The 8,730-nt window shown below is 43.1% G+C and overlaps 1 non-coding gene and 1 pseudogene across 1 annotated transcript; both read right to left on the bottom strand.

Moving 5' to 3' along the window:
- Positions 1-2,466: 2,466 nt before the first annotated feature.
- On the bottom strand, positions 2,467-2,571 carry LOC136146211 (small nucleolar RNA U13). The gene has a single exon (XR_010658938.1). It is a non-coding gene; the product is annotated as a small nucleolar RNA U13 (small nucleolar RNA).
- A 1,212-nt stretch (positions 2,572-3,783) lies between these two features.
- Positions 3,784-4,698, bottom strand: LOC136145707 (proteasome subunit alpha type-3 pseudogene; annotated as a pseudogene).
- Between the last annotated feature and the right edge of the window lie 4,032 nt (positions 4,699-8,730).

The following is an 8,730-nucleotide window of genomic DNA, read 5'->3' on the forward strand; positions in this document are numbered from 1 at the left end:
AAAGCTTTGAAGCACAATGGTGAGAACCATAAAATAAATGAAGACATCTCTATTATAGTACTTAGAGGATCCTTTAACTCAAGATTTTTGAACATGGCAAAAAGACTAGTTTAAAAAGATGGACACTTACTCTTATAGTGACAAATTTATGAAAAAAAATCATAATAAAGTGATGAACTGGGTTTGTGTTTAAGCTGATTTTCAATACTAGTATTTTGGTTTTTAAAAATAACTTTTCATTATGAATCCAATTAAAACTTATAAGAGAAGACAGTCAATGAAGGGCAGTTATCTTTTTTAATAGAACATAAAGATACTGATTCATGCCTCTCCTCATGAATTGCTGCTCATCCGAAGACTCTCATTTTTGAAGGAGCTGTCAGCTCTGATGGCTGTGCATGCAAAGAAATCCTTCAGAACCAGTGAGGTCCCCTGCCACTTTGACAAATATGAAGCATGAGGTCCTTGGCTTGGCAGCTCCAAAGCCAACAAGCTGCCAGAGACCCAGGATCAAGAATACACGTCCCCATTTCTGTCTGATGTAGTACGTCTTTGTTTTTCTCAGCCCACCTCTTCTCTGGGTCTGACTCCCAGCCTATTATGACATGGGTTTGGCCCGACTACATAGAAGAATCTTCAGGTGCAGACGATAATCTTGGAAGGAAAATGGCAACATCATTTGAATGGTTTCCATGGATCTTCTTTGGGGATACTTGAACGAGCATCTCCTAAGCAACCTGAATGGTTCAAAAGGTAGCTTTCAGTGTTTCCTATCTGACTAGGGTCAGGTCTTCACTGAGATCACCATGGCAATTCGTTTTGAAACATGAAAAGAGCCTGTTGAAGGGCAGTTACTAAAGAGAAGGCATGTCCCAACGTTTGGTGCATAGACTGCTATCTGCTTCTTTCTAAAGACAGCACTTTCTGTTTTCGAAGTGAAAACAGACACATTTTAAATGAACTGGTAAGGGTAATCAAATAGTGTATGTAACAGTTAGAGCATGCCTACTCCCCAGTAAGTTATGCTATAAATAATAACTAAGATTACTTTCATTGAATTTTCTAATACAAAAACTTAGCTTAAAGAAACCTAAAAAAAAGAAAAAAGAAACCTATAAACATAAAAATGGTAAAATAAAATTATGTAAAAACAGGGTGAGATTATTTCCTAAAGATCAGGAAAAATAGGAAAGATTAAAGCAAACTGCTTCTGGACACAGTTGGCAATGACTAGTTTCTTTCTAGTACATGGGTGCCCTGGAAGGGATGGAGCGTCAAGTAGGCTCTAGAACTGGCTCTCTGCCAATCTCGTCTCAATGTTCCTGCGTTCTGCCCTCTCTCCCCTACTCCCCCATGCAACAGACGGCATGGATTCGCGGAGCATCGCTTTGGCTGGTGACCCAGGGTGGGATGGGAGAGAGAGAGAGACCCTCTTGTTTTGTGTGAACAGCAGCTGCAGACGAGATGCCCTGGTGCCCCCTTTTCCTCCCACCGGGCTGGTGGAGGCTCAAGAGATGACAGGCGGGGAGCAACCTTTCCCTTTCTGGGTTAAGGCTGTGATGTGTGTGCTGCAGGGGGAAGGGAGGAGACAGAGTGGAGACGGGGCACCTGAGACCTTTTCCCTCACACTTCTCTCTACACTGCAGGGCCTCAACCAGCACGTTGATAAGACCTGGAAAAAGCTTACCTCTGTCTCTGCCTTGGGCATTTGTAGAAGCTCCATTAATATCTGCAGTAGAGTAACAGGAGGAAAAGGGGCAGGGCACAACTTTTGAAAGAATGACTTGGCCCAAGGATACAACATAAACCCACTAAAATCAAATGGGGCCAAGATGACAGACAAGTCTAGATCTTGATCCTCAATCAGCAAGTGAATTGACCCTCAGATGTGCCATGACAGTTACAGTTCAGTTCAGTTCAGTCCCTCAGTCCTGTAAGGCTTGTCAAAAGGAGTGGAAAAAAAGACAGACTTTATTTTGGGGGGCTCCAAAATCACTGCAGATGGTGACTGCAGCCATGAAATTAAAAAACGTTTGCTTCTTGGAAGAAAAATTATGACTAACCAAGACAGCACATTAAAAAGCAGAGACATTACTTGACCAACAAAGGCCTGTCTAGTCAAAACTATGGTTTTTCCAGTTCAGTTCAGTTTAGTTCAGTTCAGTCACTCAGTCGTGTCCAACTCTTTGCGACCCCATGAATCGCAGCACACCAGGCCTCCCTGTCCATCACCAGCTTCCGGAGTTCACTCAAACTCATGCCCATCAAGTCGGTGATGCCATCCAACCATCTCATCCTCTGTCATCCCCTTCTCCTCCTGCCCCCAATCCCTCCCAGCATCAGGGTCTTTTTCCAATGAGTCAACTCTTCGCATGAGGTGGCCAAAGTACTGGAGTTTCAGCTTCATCATCAGTCCTTCCAACGAACACCCAGGACTGATTTTCTTCTTCTTTTTTTTTTTTTTCACGTCAGACGGGTAATGTGCTGGTGTCATAACAAGATTTGGAGGGAGGCACATGACACGCAACAGCGTGAACACCCAATCATCATGCTCATGAACTACAAAATGATCGAAGACTGATCTTCTTTAGGGTGGACTGGTTGGATCTCCTTGCAGTCCAAGGGACTCTCAAGAGTCTTCTCCAACACCACAGTTCAAAAGCATCAATTTTTAGGTGCTCAGCTTTCTCCACAGTCCAACTCTCACATCCATACATGACCACTGGAAAAGCCATAGCCTTGACCAGATGGACCTTTGTTGGCAAAGTAATGTCTCTGCTTTCTAATATGCTATCTATGTTGGTCATAACTTTCCTTCCAAGGAGTAAGAGTCTTTTAATTTCATGGCTGCAGTCACCATCTGCAGTGATTTTGGAGCCCAAAAAAATAAAGTCTGACATTGTTTCCACTGTCTCCCCATCTATTTCCCATGAGGTGATGGGACCAGATGCCATGATCTTAGTTTTCTGAATGTTGAGCTTTAAGCCAACTTTTTCACTCTCCTCTTTCACTTTCATCAAGAGGCTTTTAAGTTCCTCTTAACTGTCTGCCATAAGGGTGGTGTCATCTGCATATCTGAGGTTATTGATATTTCTTCTGCCAATCTTGATTCCAGCTTGTGCTCCATTCAGCCCAGCATTTCTCATGATGTACTCTGCATAGAAGTTAATTAAGCAGGGTGACAATATACAGCCTTGATGTACTCCTTTTCCTATTTGGAACCAGTCTTTTGTTCCATGTCCAGTTCTAACTGTTGCTTCCTGACCTGCATACAGGTTTCTCAAGAGGCAGGTCAGGTGGTCTGGTATTCCCATCTCTTTTCTTTCAGAATTTTCCACAGTTTATTGTGATCCACACAGTCGAAGGCTTTGGCATAGTCAGTAAAGCAGAAATATGTGAGAGTTGGACTCTAAAGAAAGCTGAGCACTGAAGAATTGATGCTTTTGAACCATGGTGTTGGAGAAGACTCTTGAGAGTCCATTGGACTGCAAGGAGATCGAACCAGTTAATCCTAAAGGAAATCAAGAGGAGAAGGGGATGACAGAGGATGAGATGGCTCAGTGGCATCACCAACTCAATGGACATGAGTTTGCGTAAACTCTGGGAGTTGGAGATGGATAGTGAGGCCTGGCGTGCTGCAGTTCATAGGATCGCAAAGAGTTGGACACAACTGAGCAACTGAACGGAACTGAAGTGAATGAGTGGGAGGATTATCCCAACTATTTTGGGGAAAGTGGTGGGGATTTGTGAGAACTGGGCCACTGCCTACTTTTTGATTTCTTTCTTTTTTTTTTTTTTTCGTTATAAGACAAAAATTTAATGAAAATTGGTATGTAATAATCCAAAGGGCTAAATAGTTACATGGGACTGTATTAGAAATTTAATATACAAGTAAATGTTACATGTTATCATCATCTGATTCATCTTCTTCCTTCAAAGATTCCTTGGCATATTTCTCTGCCTCTTCCCTTATATCTTTAGGAACTATTTCATATCTTCCATTAGTTATTTCACCAACCCAGCTGAGCTCTAGTTCAAAAGCTTTATCCTTAACTTCATCGTGGACTATGTAAATTATTTTTGCAACTTCTTTAACAACATCACGGCAGGTCATTTCTTTCATCTGAAGCTTTTCAATTTCTGTCTTTGCAGCCTGCCTGGCTTTGCCAATGGCACAGCCCCAATAGCCATATGAAACACCTGATGGGTCAATCATGTAGAGTTGTGCACCGTCATTCATACTGTAAGACCCTAACATGAAACTGCAGCCAAAAGTTCTAACAGCACTATAGAGTGTATACGCGTGTACATACATGGCCACTCTGTCTGCAAGATGTTTTAGTGGAATGTTATATCCAAAGTTAGATCTAAAGTTGGAAGCCTCTTCTCTTGCAATGTCTGCTAAAGAACGAGCATCTGCCAACAAACCTGCTACTGCCATTCCAACGTGTCGATCAACATTAAAAAGTCGTTTGTTGGAACCTTCTTCATAAAGTTTAGAAAGGACTAATTTTTCTACCCCAAAGACAATGCCGTCTTTACATCTGATTCCAATAGCTGTACTACTAGTTTCCACAGCCTTCATAGCATATTCAACTTGAAAAACTCTTCCATCTGGAGAGAATGTAGAAGCTGACAGATCATACCCGGTGCCGATTGAGCTCATCCTGCTAAAATCACTGGGACGCTTACGGCTTCAGGCCTTACTTTTTGATTTCTGATGGTCAACCTTGCAAGCATTTCGGTGCTGGTCGGTGTGTCAGTTAGCTTATGCTAATATATTACAATGAGCATTTAATGAAACTCAAGGTCTTTTGGAAGTCAAGTCTTCTACCATCTTGGACCTAGTTGGTTTTTACCAGTTTTTGTCATGTTGTATGGTTTCCCAGGTGGCTCAGTGTGTAAAGAATTAGCCTGCAATTCAGGAAATACAAGAGACATGGGATCTTTCTGGGTCATGAAGATCCTCTGGAGTAGGAAATAGCAACCCACTCCAGTATTTTTGCCTGGACAATTCCATGGACAGAGGAGCCTGGAGGACTACAGTCTATAGGACCACGAAGAATCAGACATAACTGAAGCTACAGAACATGCATGCACATGGCTACATCATTCTTTTAAAGGTTGTGTCCTGCCCCCTTCCTTCCTGTTTCATTATTTTGGCCTCAGGCCAAATCCAATCCACTGTGGCACTCGGCCCTGGCTTCTGCTGCCTCAGGGTGGACAATGCCTCTTTGAGATTATGGAAGGAATTTGAGATTGACTGAAATCCCCTACCTGGGGAGTTCCTCAAAGGAGAAAAGGAAAGATATTCCCATTTGAATGCAGAGTTCCAAAGAATAGCCAGCAGAGATAAGAAAGCCTTCATCAGCGATCAATGCAAAGAAATAGAGGAAAACAATAGAATGGGAAAGACTAGAGATCTCTTTGAGAAAATTTCAGGCAAAGATAGGTTTGATAAAGGACCAAAATGGTATGGACCTAACAGAAGCAGAAGAGGTGGCAAGAATACACAGAAGAACTGTACAAAAAAGATCTTCGTGACCCAGATAATCACAATGGTCTGATCACTGATCTAGAGCCAGACATCCTGGAATGAGAAGTCAAGTGGGCCTTGGAAAGCATCACTACGAACAAAGCTAGTGGATGTGATGGAATTCCAGTTGAGCTATTTCAAATCCTGAAAGATGATGCTGTGAAAGTGCTGCACTCAATATGCCAGCAAATTTGGAAAACTCAGCAGTGGCCACAGGACTGGAAAAGGTCAGTTTTCATTCCAACCCCTAAGAAAGGCAATCCCAAAGAATGCTCAAACTACCACACAATTGCACTCATCTCACATGCTAGTAAGGTAATGCTCAAAATTCTCCAAGCCAGGATTCAGCAATATGTGAACCAAGAACTTCCAGATGTTCAAGCTGGTTTTAGAAAAGGCCGAGGAACCAGAGATTAAATTGCCAATATCTGCTGGATCATTGAAAAAGCAAGAGAGTTACAGAAAAACATCTATTTCTGCTTTATTGACTACGCCAAAGCCTTCGACTGTGTGGATCACAATAAACTGTGGAAAATTCTGAAGGAGATGGGAATACCAGACCATCTGACCTGCCACTTGAGAAACCTGTATGCAGGTCAGGAAGCAACAGTTAGAACTGGACATGGAACAAAAAACTGGTTCCAAATAGGAAAAGGAGTACATCAAGGCTGTATATTGTCACCCTGCTTATTTAACTTCTATGCAGAGTACATCATGAGAAACGCTGGGCTGGATGAAGCACAAGCTGGAATCAAGATTGGCAGAAGAAATATCAATAACCTCAGATATGCAGATGACACCACCCTTATGGCAGACAGTTAAGAGGAACTTAAAAGCCTCTTGATGAAAGTGAAAGAGGAGAGTGAAAAAGTTGGCTTAAAGCTCAACATTCAGAAAACTAAGATCATGGCATCTGGTCCCATCACCTCATGGGAAATAGATGGGGAGACAGTGGAAACAATGTCAGACTTTATTTTTTTGGGCTCCAAAATCACTGCAGATGGTGACTGCAACCATGAAATTAAAAGACTCTTACTCCTTGGAAGGAAAGTTATGACCAACCTAGATAGCATATTAAAAAGCAGAGACATTACTTTGCCAACAAAGGTCCATCTGGTCAAGGCTATGGCTTTTCCAGTGGTCATGTATGGATGTGAGAGTTGGACTGTGGAGAAAGCTGAGCACCTAAAAATTGATGCTTTGAACTGTGGTGTTGGAGAAGACTCTTGAGAGTCCCTTGGACTTCAAGGAGATCCAAGTCCATCCTAAAGGAGATCAGTCCCGGGTGTTCATTAGAAGGACTGATGCTGAAGCTGAAACTCCAATACTTCGGCCACCTCATGTGAAGAGTTGACTCATTGGAAAAGACCCTGATGCTGGGAGGGATTGGGGGCAGGAGGAGAAGGGGATGACAGAGGATGAGATGGCTAGATGGCATCACCGACTCGATGGGCATGAGTTTGAGTAAACTCCGGGAGCTGGTGATGGACAGGGAGGCCTGGTGTGCTGCGATTCATGGGGTCGCAAGGAGTCGGACACGACTGAGTGACTGAACTGAACTGAACTGAACTGAACTGAAATCCCCAAGCTGTGAGAAGGAAGCAGTAACAGAAGTGTTGACTAAAAAGGTGCAGAAGTTGAAAGTTGCAAGCGAAATTTTATTAGGTGCAAAATGAGGACTGCAGCCTGGGAAGCAGCACCTCAGATCTCTCTGAGAGACTGTTCCAAAGAGGCAGTGGGGGGAAGGTCAATCTATATGATTTTGGTGGAGTTCAGTGCAATCAAGTACTTACTTTACAACAGATTCTCTACTAGTTATGAAGATCTGATGTTGTCATGAAGGGATTTAGAGATTTCTAGATATGAAGAGATACAAGGACCGGGATCATGAAGTCAGCTCCAGAAAATATCTAACTATCTAAAGACCTGTTTCACCAGATTCCCTGGGGCACAGAGTGCCTCACTCCACCCTGAACTCCCTCAGGGGGTGTTGAAGGTCAGCAGCTACAGCAGCAGAGGGTTCAGTCTCCACAGAGACCGATGGCAAATACCCTTGTTCAGTCCCTGGCAGTGATCTTGGCAAGTGCTGGTTTGTAGTTGACAGAAGGAACTAAAGCTATCTCAGAGAAACATTGCTGAACATTCAGATAGGTCAGGCAGGAGACAGATGGGTGCCAGGCTAGCCATTTACAACTGGCTTCCTGTTTGCATTTCTTGGGGGCAAGAAAAAGATGGGCTTTGGACTGCTGGGCACTTAAAACTAGCCTCCTGTTTATATTTCCTAAAATGGATGGTAGATGGGCTCCAAGTTATATATTTACAACCAGCTTCTTGTGGAAGTAGCAACTGAAATGATAAATAGCCAAGCCTCATCTGCTATGGACAGCTTAAGATAACAATCATGTAAGGATCATTTCAGTTCAGTCGCTCACTGTTTTGCGACCCCATGGACTGCAGCACACCAGGCCTTCCTGTCCATCACCACCTCCTGGAGTTTACTCAAAGCCATGTCCATTGAGTCGGTAATGCCATTGAGCCATCTCATCCTCTGTTGTCCCTTTCTCCTCCTGCCTTCAATCTTTCCCAGAATCAGGGTGTTTTCAAATGAGTCAGTTCTTTGCATCAGGTGGCCAAAGTATTGGAGTTTCAGCTTCAACATCAATCCTTCCAATGAACACCCAGGACTGATCTCCTTTAGGAGGGACTGGTTGGATCTCCTTGCAGTCCAAGGGACTCTCAAGAGTCTTCTCCAACACCACAGTTCAAAAGCATCAATTCTTCAGCACTCTGCTTTCTTTATAGTCCAACTCTCACATCCATACATGACTACTGGAAAAACCATAGCTTTGACTAGTTGGACCTTTGTTGGCAAAGTAATGTCTCTGCTTTTAAATAAGCTGTCTAGGTTGGTCATAACTTTTCTTCCAAGGAGTAAGCATCTTTTAATTGGAGAAGGGAATGGCAAACCACTTCAGTATTCTTGCCTTGAGAATCCCATGTAAGGAACAGAGAAGGACTAAACTGTTTGTGTAAAAGACTAGGAGGTCATATATTTCCTACACTTGGGGCAAGGGAGACTTTTCACATGAGCAGAAAGTCTCCTTGGGGCCAAAATGGAGGGGGCACCACCCATAATATGTGATACTAATATGCGATCCCATAGGCCTCTGGGGTGAAGTCCATCTTAGAAAAAT

The sequence above is a fragment of the Muntiacus reevesi genome, chromosome 13 (assembly GCF_963930625.1).
Source record: "Muntiacus reevesi chromosome 13, mMunRee1.1, whole genome shotgun sequence".
NCBI classification, from domain to species: domain Eukaryota; kingdom Metazoa; phylum Chordata; class Mammalia; order Artiodactyla; family Cervidae; genus Muntiacus; species Muntiacus reevesi.